Source organism: Crocodylus porosus, unplaced genomic scaffold, assembly GCF_001723895.1.
Source record: "Crocodylus porosus isolate Cpor-Errol unplaced genomic scaffold, CroPor_comp1, whole genome shotgun sequence".
Classification (NCBI taxonomy): Eukaryota; Metazoa; Chordata; order Crocodylia; family Crocodylidae; genus Crocodylus; species Crocodylus porosus.
The window spans coordinates 20,032,270-20,050,625 of NW_017728943.1; positions in this window are offsets into that span (position 1 = coordinate 20,032,270).

The following is an 18,356-nucleotide window of genomic DNA, read 5'->3' on the forward strand; positions in this document are numbered from 1 at the left end:
AATATTGCAATAGTATCCAAAATGTATAAGGTTCTGCCCCAGAGAGCTTACTTTTTAGTAGTATATGTAACGTAACGTGTGAGAACTACAGTGGTAAGTTGGGAAATAGGAGGATGGATGGCAATTTTAAAAAAAAGTCACATTGTTACTGAGCAGGCACATGTTCCATTATAAACATTTCCCCCTAACATGTTCCCCTAATATTAACACAATTAGGGGAGTGTACACATACTCTGTCTCTGCCTAAAACCCCTTTCCAGGGTAAAATAACCATCTCCTTAGCCACCATCCTCACTTTACTATTTGGTGTAACCCCACCTCACTTCAGTTATTGTCTCCAGCCAGCCAGTTGTCTTCCTTCTTTGATTCACCTGGTAGTGCAGATAAGTCACTCTGCAGAATTTTCTCAGCATGAATCTACATACCTCCTGATGACTTCTAGAACTGGAAACATCAATATATATATTTGGATAAAGGGAAAATGGAGAAAGGTTGTCAAGTTTCACCCTTGTAGTACGGAGCAAAATGCCTTGGAAATTTACAGTCATATAAGTACATAGATCTTGATACGATACATGAGGCACCTCTATTCAACACCTACTTCTTATTGCAGTATCTTAAAAAATATATCAGAGCTATGCAGTGTTCCAAATATGATTCTTACAACTTATTAACAATGGACAAAGTAATTGAACGTATCAAGTGTAGCTCTTCTATCTCAGCCACTCAAAGTACAAATTGTGTTTCTAGTTTAATGAGACCAGTTGGCTTTATCATGGTGTATCTGTGGTTTAATCTCTTGTGTGCTTTGTATGTTGTAGAAAGGTGTTAGATCTTCATTGGGTGGAATGATATAGATATTTGTTTTTAAAAAGTTGAGATGGTCTCAAATCAAAATTCCAGACCTGTGCATTCCTCAGTTTTAGGAAGATGGAAAGCAAGGAACTAAAAATGGACCCAGATCTGAATCTGTTTGCCAGATGGCATGTGGCTATATGAGATAAACATATATGCCAGATGTGAGCATACCAAACTTTTTGGCCTGAAACAATCTCTGATCAAAGGATGTCACGTGTAATAATTCTTATGTCTTATAACAAGAATCGTAGCAAATATTAAGTGCCATTTCCTCAGGTTATAGCTTAAGAGTCTTTACAGAATACCAAAGTTTTGTTATTTCTACTGCGGGGCAGAGCCTACCATAATAGACCTTTGAATAAATTGTGTATTGAATTATGTAGTCAGTGACATATCATCAGTCTTTAGCAAGATCCAGTCTTTCTTCCCTTTTAAGATCTGAAAGATGTTTACATATGGCTAACTCAGGCCTGTACCCTTCACTAATCACCCTTCCTTCCAAATCAGTGGTTTTCAGCCTGTGGTTCACAGACTATGTCTAAGAGGTCTATAAAAGATTACTATAATCAATCAAAAGTATGTAAATGCTTACAATCCAAAGGGGTCCACACCTCCATTCAAAATTTTTTAGGGGTCTGCAAATGAAAAAAGGTTGAAAACCACTGGTCCAAAACAAAGTTTAAGGTAGTAGCCAGGAAAAAAATTAAGGTATAGCATATGGGGGGGAAAAAAATAAAAAACCATAACTCGTTACATCAGTTCAAATACCAGGTCAAATTACAAGAAAGTTGTTATTTCAAAGCTTTTAAAGGATATAACATAAAGTCCAGCTATTTGGCCCAGGATACTTAAAGGGCTAAATTTCAATGCATAGCTTTTCTTAAAAGGCCAGTAACAGTATTATTGTTGTATATGTCTGCTAACCACTTTCTGTATCCTTGGCTCACAGAGTTCCTCATGACTGCAAGGAAAAAAAATGCAATGCTTAAGAAACATTTCCCCTTCTTGTAGTCAGGCATATTTAATGGGTCCATGTTCCCACAAAGCATAGCTGAAAAATACTGAATGTTTAGACTTAAATTTCCTGTGAGAGAGAGATCTCAGGTTCTGGAACAGACTCAGGAACACACAAAATCTGAAGTCTGCACACACTAGACAAAATTGAATCAGTCTGATTAGGAAACAGGATTTGCATCCTTAACGACAACATCCTGTAAGCTAACCAACTCTAGCCCACAGTACCGGCAGGGTTGGTAGCATCGCTTGTTCTTAAAATTAACCAGCGTTTCCCCCTGTATTCACTTACTTATGTCTTTGCCAGACTTTAATGGTTTGGAGGGAAAATTCCAGTGCCAGGTGTCTGCTTCATGCTGTGTTTTATTATTTTAGCCAGAATGGTTCAGCCATTTCTAAGAATTAGACTAAGAATACTGGGAGAGAAGGGGCGGAGGGAGCGGGGGTGACTTTCTTCTTTTTTTCCCCCTCTCCCAATTTTAAAACAATTCTGGTGAGCTTTTCTTTAAGTAACTTGAGCATGAAGCAAGGGACATTTTCATGTGCCCAAAACAATGGCTCTTTTCTTTCTTTTTTTTCTTTTTTCTTTGCATGTGGGGCTTTGTTCCTTTTATTGCCATAATGACCATAGAGCCTGATATTAAATGTATTGTGCTGGACATCAGCAACACAGAACAAAAAGCAGCTTCTATGTGTTTAGTGGAGACTTAATGTTCAACAACTAAAAAGCAGAGGAGGTGAGACGGATCTGACAAGGTTAGTGTAATTGGGCAAGGAACCAGATGAAAGAAATTGGAATCCAGAGGATGCAGAGAACATGGGTGGCATGATCTGGAGTCTAGGGTTGTAAAACAGAGGTCAGGTGAGGAGCTCTGAGGGAGAACAAATGGTTTTATTTGGAAAATGAGCCAAGGTAGGGCAAGAATATTGTGAGCGGCGCCATCCTGGGGGTGGGAATCAGGGCAACCACCCCAGGCTCCGTGCTTTGGGGGGCCCTGCAGAGCCGGGCAGAGCAGTGGTGGCGCAGAGATGGGTGGAGCAGTGGCTCCATGTCCAGCTGCTCGCTACCACCCCCTCATTGTGGATGATGGCGGCAGCAGCAGCTTCTTTGGGTCCGGGATCAGAGCAGGGGTGGGGCCCCACGTGGGTAGATTTGCCCTGGGCCCCACACTCTGCTCAGGTCACTTCTGATTGCAAGTGCATATACCAGTATACTAGGACTGAAAGCAGCAAGCACATTGGTACATAGGTGAGTATGTCTTTTTACACATCAGATAGTGCAGGTGCACCCTGTAAGCCTGCTTTAGAAACAGTTCCCTAAATGGCATGTGCTGTAGCTCTGTCTCTGTGGTAAGAGCTGTCAACAGAGCTGTCTGGAGTGTCCACAATCCACTCCAGACCACGCGTTCCTCCCCTGCCTGCGTCTTACCTCAGGCAGATCCAGACTGGATTCAACACGGGGTTTGCAAGGCTGGGACAATTTATAGTTTTGAGCTGAATACTAACCAAGCTTAGGGCTTTGCTCTACTTATTCGAAAGGCATAAAAGAGAAGTAGTTATTTGTTTGAGGTTAGGTGTTGCTGGGGGTGGGGGTTGTTGTTTTTCTTTTTTGAAAACTCGCTTAGTGTATTTCCTCCCTGAATCAAATGTGAAGTGGTATCCCTTGGCGAGTAGGTGGGCCTCTCCTGCAGGTCATCCCAGAAGGAGTAATTCTCAAAGCCTTGGTGGCCCATAAAGGAAACTTGCTGCGCGATACATCTGAATTCCATGCACTGCTTGTGGCATCAGCCAAAACATACTTGTTCAAGTGTTAACAGCAGCAGCTCTAAGTTCTGCAGTTTGTTAGAAAGAATGCCAGCAAAATAGTAAGAAAAAGAACATCCTGAAATTAAAAGCCATACAAGCAAATGTCCTCTGTATTCTTTCTGCTGTGACTCAGTTTGATTTGAAATCATTTAGGAACTGATGTAAATGAACATATGAAGACTGGAAGTTTCAAAGGCAAGGGCTAGGTGCCAAAATCCCATGGCTTGCAGGAATAACTGATCTCTTAACTCCCTTTGGCCCAATTGAAAATCCCAGCATCCGTTCTTAAATGATAATAAAAAGGAGGAAACTTATAGTTCTATAAAGTTCTAAAAAATGCATGTGTCTCAATTGATAGAGCATCTTGATACACTCAGGTCAGCTGAGTTTTGCTCAAACTTCACACATACACTGCCATTCAGAAGGATGCTGCTGTCTAAGTTCACATTTCCATATCCCTCTAGTTCAAGCCATTCCCTGTGAGGCTCTCCCACTGAATGCACATGATTTTACATCCCATTATTTTCCTGTCCATCAACATGTAACAGACAGACTAGAAAATTGTGTGCCCTGAATGTCAGATGAATGTTAGTCTTAATTTTTCAGCCAAACACAATATTTCTGTAGCTAAAAATGAATTAAAGAATCTGCAATACATGCTTCTTTTTTAATTTCCCAGAGAAATAAAGTTTAGGGAAAGTTCAAATGCATTGGATAAGTTGAATGTAGCCAAAATGGGGTACATTGTGAGAGGGAGGGAGGAAGTGGTGACATCCCAGGTAAATATGCAGTTCAGTCAGAATAGAGCCTATTTACCCTGGGTAGGAAGCTCTCCTGCTCTGTCCCACACATGGAGTGGTGGGAAATGAACCCACAGACAGAGACCCCATGCAAATAGCCTATGCAAGGAATTGCACAGGAAGTAAAGGTGGCTCCACATCTTGTAGCAACATGGTGAAAGGGAAGAAAAACCAGCAGAAGTATTCATGTATCATGTTTTTACACATTCCTTTAATTGTTTCGCTAGACTTAACCCCCGCCACATTTCTTCTTTATCTCCAGATTCCCCTTTTGGCAAGCAGGTCATTAAATTGATACCCCAGGGGTGGCCATGCATGCACTGAAGCTCAGTTTGTTGTTTTTTAATTGCAGTAGGAGCTATTGACATGTTTAAAATGTTCTCCATTTTAACTTTGTAAACATCTGGAAAAGTCATGTCATCATTTGTACAATCCCGTTTGTTTGTTTGACGTTTCAGCCCCTTCATTTGCCAGTGAATCTTTCATTTGTCTGAGATACAGTTTAAGGTTTCTGCTCTGAGAAAAGACTGCAAGAAAATGACATGGTTTCATACTTGTCTCTTGCTGGTTTCCAGAATGGGTACTGCTGCTCTTAGAACATTAAATGTGGATTTTCCGAGTTCATTATATTCAGAAGCTGTCTTCGAATATTTGCTTTTATTGCATGCACTATATCCCTTGCACTGCATGCTTCTGTTGCTGTTCAACTCTTTCCAAAAAGTATTCCAAACAAATCTGGTATCTGACATCTGTTTATCAGTGGGTTCTACCCTTTTTTTTTTTTGCTTGTGATGTGCATCTTCTACTAGCTTTGTAGATAAACTGTCCTTTGGAATGTCACTTTTTTTTGCTGTTAATAAGTTTTTCCACAAACAATATGGCATCTAAAATGTCCATCCGTTAACTGTCCAAACTCACATGGCTTTATGCAGGTCAACAATAATAGTTGACTGTCACACCTAGCAGTTAGACCTTTATAAAGAAAATGTTCTTTACCAAAGTGACTTCATTGTATGGAAAATATTAAGATTCCTTGACCTGAGTGGCCAGTCTTGCATGTTGTTTGCATGAGGAGGAGAATTAAATGATGGAGTTGAGCATTCCACTGAAATAATCATGTTTGTTTACAAAGAGTGTACACGAAGCCCTGTTCACCTGAATGCAGTAGGGTCACAAGACTTCCACCTGTCCACAGTGCCTTCCTTTCGCACAAGTTCAGTCCTTCCTTTCTAGCCAGTCCTCTGCCTTAAGAGCTTTCAGGCCCACTGTATGGCTAAGTACCAACAGTCAAAAAGCCCAAGGCTGAATCAATTGCAAGTTAATCTAAGCTGCATAGATTGAACCAATAAGCAAGTGAACAGACCTTCACTTTTGATACCATAAATGCAGCCACATGCCTGCAGTGGCCTAGACCAGAAACCGGAAGGGGGGGGGGCGGCGGCGGCATACCCCCCTGCTCAGCTACAGTAGACAGCTTGGGCCAAGGCTAGCCCACATGCCTGTCCTGTGAAGTGAGGTTTTCAGGGGAGTTGCAAAGTATCCTGGGATGCTGGGGTACTGTGTGTTAACTAGAATCTGGAGTGGATCTGGGACAGAAGTTTAAGACATTGATTTAACCTCAGTCAGCTAAGTCTGCCTTCATTAATGATTTTAATCACTCTCACTGTGTGTTAGAAAGCCTACCCTGTTTTGTCTGTTCCACATTTTCCCTCCCAGCAGAGATCAGAGGGCATACCTTTAACAAACAATCCAGAGCCACCATTGCCTTCTTCATAATGATTTTCGCTCTTTTCCTGCTAGAAATCCTTTACATTTCAATGATAGAAGAAAGGAGCCATGGAGTGACAGTGCATGGGCATGTGTGGATTTCCTGATTGTGCCTCCTGTAGCTGGCAGCTTTTGCCTGCCTCCACACCCACTCTTTCAGGTCACTCACTAAGTTGTGATATTCCCATAAAAGCCAATCCCCAAAGAAGCTCCCTTAGACCAAGCACAAGTATCTTGTCTAGTCACTACAGCACTCCTCTGAGAATAACTCCCTTCCCCATGCAGATGGTGGAGTGGAAGTAAAGCCACTGCACATTTGTGACTCCTTGGCTCTTGAGTTCTGTGGCCCAGCTGCCCTGTTCAGGGGTATAGGTAGGGAACTATTTTCATAGAATTTTCACAGAAACCACAAAAAAGTATTTTTTATGATTTTGTGCAGAATTGCCAGGGAAAAAAAAACTTACTAAAAATAAAACAGGAGCTCCCCAGTGGGAACAGTGGCCACTGCAACCCAGCCTTGCAATCCATGGAGGACAGGGGAGGGAGAGGGGAGGACTAGCATGAAGGGGAGCAGCAAAGATGGTGGCTACTCCATCCTCCCTCCACCACTAATTGGCTGAGAGGGTCGCTTTTCATGTGGCCCCACCTCTCTCCACCAATCTGTGGTAAGGAGTGGGGACACATGAAGGGCAGCCCTCTCCACCAATTAGCAGCAAGGGGTGGGGCTCCACAAAAGGTAGCCCTCTTGGCCAATCAGTGGTGGAAGCCAGGGGGGCTCACTGTAATAAGCCCATGAAAATGGCAGCCGGTGCTGCAATCAGCCCAGGAAATTGCCCATTTGTCTCCTTGATTTCGGTAGGCCCCTAGTTACAGCCACAGAATCCAAGTAACAGTAATTCCTTCAGTCCTTCCCATAACCGTGTTTTGCCCTGTCTGCAATCTTAAAAGGCAGAAGCACACCAGGAACTCCACAGAGCTGGACTCTTTTTATATTTCTTCAAGAAATGTGCCTGCAGCCTAAGTTGTTTTTCTGAACTCAGCTTTTCAAAGGGTGTTTCCCATCCTCAGTTCTTGCCTCCAGTTCCCTCTCCCCCAGATAAATCTTCAACAGCCTTTGTATTCCTGTGTCAGAACTAATAAGACTTGCCTCATCTGGTCATCAAAATGATCCACCAGAAGGTCATAGCTATGGTGAGCAGATAGTAACATTGATGCTTCTGAGTTTTTCCCAATGCCCTGCCTGGACTTTTATGTGAGGTGTAGGAAATGGTCCTATGAAAGGGTGCTGTGCTTTGCTCTACCCTCTACAGAGCCCCCAGTTTGCTTGAGTTAATCATATAATTCTGCTTATGCATGCATTTTGAGGCATATTTCTAATAGAGCAAGTGCATACCTTAATTCCTATTAAGTTTGCTGAACCTCTTTAATAATAATCTCTTATGAACTGATAATTAGATGATAAATATGTAGTCAGAAATCAAGTCTCATTGTTACCTGATACACTCACAGTCTGAGCTGGCATTCGTTATATGTGAATTTTTGGTACTGACTTGACATTATAAACTCCATTCCTATAACTTATCCCAGGAAAGGACTGGGTACTCACATCAAAGGTAAGTTACTCATGATCACACAAACATGCATAACTAGTTGTTTCGTTAGTAGCATGAATATTAGTGAGAGTACAGCTATGACCCTAAATGGATTTCTGCTTGTGCTTTTAGGCCTGTTAAAGAACAATAAAATTAATCTTCAAAAAGAATTATTCTAATTTTCATGTTTTGTCTTTGCAGAGCTTGCTATTTGTACCAAGAAAAACTCATTGAAATTCTCTAAAGAAATTTGAAATAATAAACTTGTCTTAAGTCAAGAATAGATCCAATCAGCTGTTGGCTCCTAGAACTGTTTTGAAATGAGTGATTCTGTGCTAGCTCCAATCTACCCATCCTTTTAGTTTGTTTCCCATTAAGTTTTGTCTATAGGCTATCAATAAGCACCAAAGTTGGTCAAACATTCACATTACTGGAATTAATAGCTTGTGACAGAGCCCAGTAGAAAAACATTTATACACCGTACACCTTGCATGATTGATTAATATAAAATCTTGGCATACTAGGACCTGCTATTTTTGTTCACTACAGCAGAATCCACTGAGAAAAAGAGAAAAAACAAATCCCCACTTCAAACCTTCTTGCTTTTTTTTCCCAAGAACTGAAATGTTGTTTAAGAATTTGGGTAATGTATGCACATGGCTCTCTGAGTTTATTGAGAATTTATGCAGGATGGAAATCAAAATACACGGCCTCTGTGTGAAGAATGTATGCTTGTCCTAGGGAGATCTGACATACAAGCAGCTTGATAGAAACCAGACCAACCAGTACCCTACAAGCTGACTACTATATGCACTTCCCCTGAGTGCATTTAGCTTCCATTCTATTGCTTTTGGAGTAAGTGTTCTTTGAAGTTAATGGCTTCCTCAATGGGATAAAGCTCCGTACATTAGTGAAGAAGTGCATTAATAAAATGAGCTATTTAATTTATTGGTATTTGATGCTTTAGGGCTGCTGGGCAACTAAACAAAAATAAGCTAAAAATATAGAGGGAAATAAACCTAGAAGAAAAATAGGAGAAAAAAAATGCAGAAATTGTTTTGTATACCCACCCAGAATGGCATGGAGAACGAGTGGATTCAGGGATTGGAGGGTTGGGGTGCTGTCCCACCCCCTTTTGATTCCTGTTCCACTGAAAGTCTAAAACAAGCTGTCTAGCAGGGACAGCCTCATTGCTATTCAGGAGAAGCTGAGGAAGTCAATTGACTTCATGAATCATTGTTATTAGGGGTGTGCAAAGCGGGCCCTCTTGGATTTGGATTTGGCCAGAATCAGGGACAGTGATTTGATTCCTTGATTTGGATCACTGTCCCTGATTCAATTTGGCTGAATCCAAATCTGACAATTTTGATGCTGATTCAGAGACTCAGTGATTTGGACACAGACACAGCTTTAATAGTTTTTTTCTACATACCTTCAGGTAGCAGACATGGCTCATAAATGCTGATATGTTGGGGAGTATGGAGTGTCCCAAACGAGTGCAGAGAGGCCCTTCACATGCTCGGCAGCAAGCCAGGAAGTACTTCCAGTCCACCTCTGGGTCTGCCGGGGAGTGCGCAGGGCCCCCCCCTGTACTCGCCCGTGCTCGGCAATCAGCTGCAGAGGGACCCCAGGTGCCCCCCCAGCCTCAGGAGGCATCAGTCACTGAGCTAGGGGGACATTGGGGGGGGGCCTGCATGCTCTCCGACAGACCCAGAAGTGCTTCTGCTCCACTTCTGGGTCTGCTGCCAAGTACGCTGGGGAGCCCCCCACGCTCCTGTGGGACTCTCCATGTGCCCCAGCATCTCAGCACTCACAAGCCCCTGCTACCTACAGGTATGTGGAAAAAGCATTTAACACTGTCTCTATGCCCAAATCTCCAAATCTTTCTGAATCTCTCCAAATCAATTCAGAGGGTTCTGATTTGATTTGGAGAGATTAAAGGATGCTCTGATTCAATTTGGAATCAGAGATTCAGCCACAGAATCAGGCCAAATCTCTGCTGAATTGAATCAGGGAGCGAAGCTTTCCCCAGCCCTAATTGTTATCTGCATGATTTCTGCTAATCTCTCACTCCATAGATGTTAATTGCCCCTTGATCTTCTTCTGATCAAGCTAGCCTTTTCTTATACAATTGGCTTGGGGGTTGCACCCAGAGAGTGGTGGTGGATGGGTCAGTATCAGCCTGGAAGAATGTGGGCAGTGGGGTCCTGCAGAGCTCAGTCCTTGGACCTGTATTCTTCCTTGTTTTCATCAGTGACTTGGATGTGGGTGTGAAGTGTACTCTGTCCACGTTAGCGGATAATACTAAATTGTGCGGTGAAGTGAACACACTGGAAGGTAGGAAACGATTGCAGGTAGACCTGGGTAGGTTGGAAAAGTGGGCAAAACACAATAGGAAGCAGTTCGACAAGGACAAGTACAGAGTACTGCACCTAGAGGTAAAAATATCCAGCATACTTACTGGCCAGGAAGTGACCCTCTCAGCAGCACAGAAGCAGAAAGGGATCTCAGAGTCATAGTGGACTCCAAGATGAAGATGAGTCATCAGTGTGACTAAATCATCAGCAAAGTTAACCACACTTTATCATGCATTAGCAGATGCATGACAAATAGATCCAAGGAGGTGATATTTCCCCTCTATGCAGAATTGGTCAGACTGCATTTGGAGTACTGAGTCCTGTTTTGGGCACTGTACTTTAAGAAGGATGTGGATAACCTCGAAAGCATCCAGAGGAGGGCCACTCATATGCTTAAGGGTTTGTAGACCAAGACCTATGAGGAAAGACTGAGGGACCTGGACCTTTTCAGCCTCTGCAAGAGAAGGCTGAGAGGTGATCTTGTGGCTACCTACAAATTCACTGAGGGGGGGCAGCAAGGAATCAGAAATGCTCTGTTCACCAGGGCGCCTCTTGGGGTAACAAGGAACAATGGTCACAAACTGACAGAGAGTAGATTTAGGCTGGACATCAGGAAGTACTTCTTCACAGTGAGTGTGGCTAGAATTTGGAATGGACCCTTGGGGGTCTTTAAGAGAAGACTGGATAGGCATCTGGCTGGAGTTATCTGACGCCAGCACTCTTTCCTGCCCAGGGCAGGAGGTTGGACTCAATGATCTGTTGAAGTCCCTTCTGACCCTAGCATCTGTGAATCTATGAATTATCCCACCTATTACCTATTCCTGATAAAGTTCTTCTACTCATCCCCTGAAATATCCAAGAAAGATGTGCTGCTACCTAGGAACCTGTACTAGTTGGCTTTGTTCTTAGGGGTTTTGAACCCACAACAAATAAGAGACAGGAAGGGAGGGCTAGGGCTAAAGGCATTCAGACCCCTACAGACTTCATTTTATTTCATAGGTGCTAGGGTCAGAAGGGACCTCAATTGATCATTGAGTCTGACCCCCTGCCAGTGGCGGGAAAAAGTGCTGGGTTCATGTGACCTCAGCCAGGTGCCTGTCCAGTCTTCTCTTGATGACCCTCAAGATAAGGGGAGAACACCACCTCTCTTGGAAGCCCATTTAAAAATTCTGGCAACCCTAACTGTGAAGAAGTTCTTTCTGATGTTCAACCGAGGCTTGGGGGACCCGCACTTCCCCCATCTTTCGAGGTTGATACCGAGTTGCCCACCACCACTCTCTGGATATAACCCTTAAGCCATTTTGCCACCCACATGACCATGTAATTATCTATGGCACAGCCATTCAATTTGTTTATAAGAATAGAATGGGATACTATGTCAAAGGCCTTATTAAAGTCCAAGTAGATGACATCTACCTCAACTCCTGCATCTAAGCATTTAGTGACCTGGTCATAAAAACAAACAAGGTTAGTCAGGCAGGATCTACCCGCTATGAACCCATGCTGGTTGCCGTTTAGCATTGTATTACCCGCTGGACTCCTACAAATGTGATTCTTGATAATTTTTTCAAGGGTTTTCCCAAGGATAGAGGTGAAACTAATTGGTTTATAGTTACCCGGATCATCCTTCCTCCCCTTCTTGAAAATAGGGGCCACATTGGCCCTTTTCCAGTCTTCTGGGATCTCACCTGAGGACCATGAGTGTTCAAACAGTTGTGCCAGTGGCTGTGCTATGACACTGGCTAATTCAGCACCCTTGGATGGAGCCCCTCCAAGTGTATCTTTACTAGGTCGGTGCTGACAGTTGGTGGGCTGGTGTTTCTCCTGCTTCTCCTGCTTCTGTCAGTAGTGCATTTGGAGATTTGTCTAGATCCGAGTTCAAGATTACAGAGGCAAAAACTCATTGAAGAGCTCTGCTTTGTCCCTCCTATCTGTCACCAACTGCCCTTGTCTATCCTGTAGGGGTCCTATGCTGCCCTGTCCCTACTTTTTGCTCCCTATATATCTGAAGGACTTTTTGTTGTCCTTAATTTTTGACGCCAGCCTGAGTTCTAATGCTGCTTTGGCCTTCCTAACTGATTCCCTGCAGGTGTAAGCCAAGGAGGTATATTCCTTTTCGGTAGCTACCCTCAGCTTCCACAGTCTGTATGCCCCTTTTTGCTCTTAGGCTTTCCTGGATTTCCCTGTTTAGCCAGGAGGGCTTCTTGGCCCCTTTGCCCTCTTTTCTACACAGTGGGATTGCCTCCTGCTGTGCCCGAAGGAACTCTTCCTTGAGGAATGACCACCCTTTCTAGACTCACATTTTGTCAATGCTCTTGGGCTTTAATGCCCCACTAATTAATCTGCTAAGCACACTGAAGTCAGCCTTTCTGAAGTCTAGCACTTCTGCCCTGCTGGTTACTTTTCCCACCCTTCACCGGATAGTGAATTCAGTCAATTGATGGTCACTATTCTCTAGGTTGCCTTGTACCTGTAGATCCCCCATAGCCAGCACCAAGTCCAGCAAGGCGTTCCCCCTAGTGGAACCATATACCACCTGTGTTAGGTGGAGGTCCTTTATGCAGGTTAAGAACCTACATAAGCAATTAGTTCTGGCTGACTGATCCTCCCAGCAGATGTCGGGGTAGTTTAGGTCACCCATGACAACCGTATCTCTTGACCATACAGCCTCTGAGAGCTGCCTGGAGAATTCCAGGTCTAGCTCATCCTCCCGGTGTGGCGATCTATAGTAGACCCCCACTACCAAGTCCCTTTCACCTCGACCCCCTTGGATCTTAACCCACTGTAGCTCGGTTTGGCTCTCCTCTGATCCCATCTCAATTATAGAAGATGTATATTGCTCCTTAACATAGAGAGCAACACCCCCTCCTCACTTTTTTTCCCCGCTCTATCCCGTCTGTGCAATCTATAACCTTCAGTGCCTACCACCCAATTGTAAGTAGGGTCCCACCAGGTTTCAGTTAGCCCAACCAGGTCAAAATTGTTGCTTGCAAGCAGGAGTGCAAGTTCCTCCTGTTTGTTCCCCATGCTCCTAACAGTAGTGTAGAGACATTTAAGCCCTGCAATGGGTGCCCTTGGTGCCCCCCTGTCTTGTTATCTATCAGGCCCCGTAGCACTGATCCAGCGCATGACTCATGATTCATAGTTTCTAGGGTTGCAAAGGACCTGAACAGATCATCAAGTTTGACTCTCTGGTCAGGAATGAGTGCTCAGATCATAATGTCCCAGCCAGATATCTAACTACCTCTTGAAGACCCCCAAGGTAGGGGAGAGTACCACCTTCCTTGGGAGCCCATTCCAGAGCCTGGCAGCCATAACTGTAAAGTAATGCCTCCTGATATCAAGCCTGAACCTGCTCTCAATCAATGTGTGGCCTTTATTCCTTGTTATCCCAGGTGGTGCTCAGGGTAACAGCCTCACCTATTTTCCACTGGTCCCCCCTGATGACCACCAAATCCCCTCAGTCTTCTTTTGTGGAGGCTGAATATATTCAGGCCCTTTATTTTGTCTTCATAGGGCTTGGCCTGCTGCCCCCGACCATGTGAGTTGCTCTACTCTGGACCCTCTCAAGGTTAGCCACATCCCTCTTGAAGTGCGGTGCCCAGAACTAGACACAGTACTCCAACTGTGGCCTGACCAGTGCTGCATAGAGGGGAGGAATCACCTCCCTGGACCTGCTTGTGATGCATCTGTAGATACACGACATGGTGCAGTTAGCCTTACTGACCACTTCCTGGCATTGCCGGCTCATGTCCATCCTGGAGTCAACAATGACTCCAAGATCCCTTTCTGCCACTGTGTTGCTAAGCAGGGTGTTCCCCAGCCTATAGATGTGTTGCAGGTTCCTTCTCCCTAGATGCAGCACCTCGTACTTGTCTGCATTGAATTCCATTCTATTCTCATCTGCCCACCTCTGTAACCTGTCTAGATCTAGTTGGATTCTGTCCCTTCCCTCCAGTGTGCCCACTTCTCCCCATATCTTTGTGTCATCAGTGAATTTGGACAGTGTGCTTTCCAGTCCCACCTCCAAGTCACTGCTAAAGTTGTTAAATAGCACAGGCCCGAGGACCAAATCCTGGGGAACTCCACTGCCCACATCCCTCCCCATCCACCACCACTCTCTGGCTGAGACCATCGAGCCAATTTGCCACCCATCTCACTGTGTAGGTATCAATGCTGAAGTCACCTAGCTTTTTTATGAGAATGGGGTTAAAATTCTCTAAACTTAGGTTCTCATTGTCCACTGCATCCCCATCACCCGACAGACCTAGTTCAGAGGAGATCAGCCAACCTGTAAGAGGAGAGACTCTTACCATTAAAAGAAAGATGAAGGCCGTCTCATCCCAGGATATCTCTGTCATGGAAGTGCAGATCGTGGTTGTAGAAGCCAAAACCCACATGATGGCACCAACTCTGGAGCTGCAGGTTGACTTCTGTGATTCAGGTGTCTTGGTGCTGATGGCCACCATTGACCAGAGGGATTGATGAAAAGACCACTTGTGTCCCCAGTTTCCTAAGCCTGGCCCCCAGAGCCTTATAGTCACTCATGATGTGGTCCAGACTACTCCTGGCTGTATCATTCATCCCCACATGGACAAGGACCATGGGATGAGGACCATGGGATGAGGTTGGGAAGCCTCGCAGTGATGTCTCGGATCCTGGCACCAGGCAGGCAGCAAACGTCCCACGCTGTGGGATCTGGTCAACAAATAGGCCCCTCCATGCCTCTCAGGAGGGAGTCACCCAGCACGATGACCCAGCATCTCTTCTTCCAGCTTCCCAGTTGTTGCTCAGTCTGCATAGTTGTTGCAGTCTTGTCTTCCCCTGAGACTTCCTCTGCTGCATCATCCTTCAGTGCTGTCAGGGCTGTGTATCTGTTCCCCAGTTGTGTTGGGGAAGTAGTCACAGCCGCACACTTTCTGGCTCTGGAAGTGACCATCTTCCATTCCACTACCTTCGGACCCTTTTGTGGTGTCTCCGTACTAGGTGTCTGGTCTTGCAGAGAATGAAAGTACCCATCAATTTCATCTGCTGCAGGATTCCCCACAGCTTGCTCACCTCAGCCTGGGGTTCCCTCACTTGCCTCTCCAGATCCTCAATCTGGGCACATGTGGGACAGGTGAGGAGACCCCCCACAGTGCCCCCAGGCCCCAGAGGTCCCACCAGGCAACTCCCACAGACCAGGGGGCAGGGCACTGCTGACTCAGCCAAGAAGCCTGTCTGGGTGCAGGCCTCACAAAAGCTCCAGGGCAGTGGCAACAGCAGGGCAGGATCCCTGGCTGCACCCTATGTTACCACCTCCATGGTAACACCCCTCCTCATTCACTCACCTGAAGTGTGTCTGAAGCTGCTGACTTATGGAGCTCAGGCCCCTCCTATGCATCCTCCTGCATAAACTCCCATGAAAACTCCAGCGCACACCTGAAGAGCGCATCTGTTTACTGAGCCTGTTCGTGTGGCTCCTGCCCAACTCAGCTATATGGGGGCAGGAGGGTGAAAAAAAACCCTTCCCAATCCCCTACAGCTGGCCTAGTTCCTTGCCCCTCCCCCTTTCCCAGCTTAACTGATCATTGCTCCTCATCCGCCAATCAGGCCATTCTGATCCACTGTGCTCCACTGTGGTTGGGGGGAGCCAAGAGCACACGTGTGCTGGAGCACACGTGTGACTGCTTCGGCATCCAGGCCACTTGTTTTTGCTTGTCTCATAGCTTGAATAATACTGTATATCCCTAATCCTTAAGCATTTTAGTAAAGCTTCTAGTTTTCTTTTAATTGAAAAAAAATGCATTGTGTTATGGAATGATGCACCACACCACCTGCACCCCCTTTTTCAAAATCCTAAATGCATCCATTCATGGAGACATATCTAGAACTCCATATGCACAGATTACTGGAATCTGCAGGGAGGAAAGCATAACTGGTGCTAGTGACTACTCCCTCTTTTTGCAAGTGGACAGCCATCAACAATGGAGAGCAGTTGAAGCTTTGGCTTCAACAACTCACTGTCCAGAAAATGGGAAATTTTATGCCCTATACCAGTTACTTCCTGTCCAGAACAACAGGGAAGCAGGAACCCAGACTTGCAGCAGGAAATCAGACTTGCTGAAACTCATTCTGGTTGCTCTGCTACTGCAGGGGCAGAACAACCATATCTAATGATAGTCAAGAATAGTTGTGGTCTGGACATGCTAGCATGGGCTTCAGTTTTCACAGTGCATCTAGGATGTCCAATTAGATTAGCAGGTTACAAATATATATTTTTTCCAAATGAGACCTTAAGATTCAACCTGGGCTCTGAGAATCAAAGTATAACCTTTCTTTTCATAGAATCATAGAAAATTGGGGTTGGAAAGGACACCAAGGGGTCATCTAGTCCCCCCCCTGCTCAAAGCAGGACCATCCCCAACTAGATCATCTTAGCCAGGGCTTTATCTAGCTAGGTCTTAAAAACCTCCAAGGATGGAGTTTCCACAACCTCTCTGGATAACCTGTTCCAGTGCTTTACTATCCTCCTCTTGAGAGTTTTTCCTTATGTCTAACCCAAACTTCTTCTGAATCATACCCAGTGGCAGACTCTATATCCTTAGTTAGCCCTGGTTCCATTTGCCTTCATTAAGAATCCAATGGTATTGTCAAAGATTAAATCTGGCCCAAGGAATTATTACTAGCATGATCCAGGAGGAAAAAAAGGTAAGAACTACATTATAAATAATTGTCATCTTGCCGGTAGAAAGATAGTTACCACAGGTACTGGGTGTAAGGTTTCCTGCACTCTCTTTCTGAATATGCAAGCTGTTTTCTTGGCCTGTTACTAGGAGTACTGAAGATTTCCTTTGACTTCTCTAAATTTTGGATTAGATCCCAAATGAGGTCAGCCGCATTAATTTTTCTGTTGTGCCACATCTCTGCTAAATATAATTATACCGTTTACTCTATGGGCCGCAATTTAGTGTTTGTATTTTGTCTTGAGGTTCCTGAAAGACAGACATATATAAGTATGCAAATTTATATCAATATGTAGGTGAAATATTAAAGTTCTAGAAAATTGCCTGTCAAGACTGACAGGAACCGAGGCATAAGGCTGGATGCAGGGCTCCATCCCCACTGCCCCCCACACCGCTCTTTGTCCAGCCCCACTCCACCCCCCTGCTGCTCCAGGTCCAGCCCTGGTTTACCCCTACCCCTTTCCTACCATTTCAGGTCCAACCCTGCTCCCCCCAGTCCCCACCACTTTGGATACAATCTTACACCCTTCTGCTTCTTGTCCAACCCTGCCTCCCCCTTTCCCCCCACTTTGGGTCTGACCCAGCTCTCCACCACCCCCTGCTACTCTGGGTCTGATCCCGATCCCCTCCATATCCTTACTTTGGGTCTGACCCTGTTCCCTTCCCACCCTCTCACCACTTCGGGTCCAGCCCTGCTCTCCCCCCACCTCAATTTGGGTCCGACCCTGATCCCCCACACTGCTTCAGTTACAGCCCTGCTCCCCTCTCCCCCCGCCACCTTGGGTCTGGCCCCACTCCCCTCCCTCCCCACCACAGCTTCCTTTTGGGACAAAAAAAGCCCAGCAGTCACCGGCTGCTGCCAGGCAGGAGGGCGATCCCTGCTGCCCCCCCTTGCCCCATGCTGCATGGGGGGCTCAGTCACAAGCCCCCATACCCTGCCTGCTCTCCTGGCCCCAGCTCCTGGCTCTTTAAAAACTAAAAAAAAATTTTAAAAGCCCCGATTCACCAGCTGCTGCCAGGCAGGGGGGCAATCCCCACTGCTCCCTGCTTCCCTGCACTGCAGGGAGGGGCTCTGCCACAAGGCCCGAGAAGCGTAGCTGCTGCAGTAGCTGGTGAGTGTGGGGCTTTTTTCTTTTTTGTTTTATTTTTTAAGACCTGGGAGCTGAGGCTGGGTGGGGTAGCCATGGGGTGTGGGCTGGGAGAACAGGCAGGGGTTGTGGGGCTCATGACAAAGCCCCCCCCACATAGCATGGGGCAGCAGGGATCATCCCCCACCCCCCTCACCTGGCAGCAGCCAGTGAGTGGTGGCTTTTTTTTGTTTTTAAAGAGCCAGGAGCTGGGACTGGGCAGGGCAGCCATAGGGGGCTGGGAGAGTAGACAAGGGTCAGGGGGCACTCAGGGAGGCTGGTGGAGCAGGCAGGGGATGGGATCTGGTGG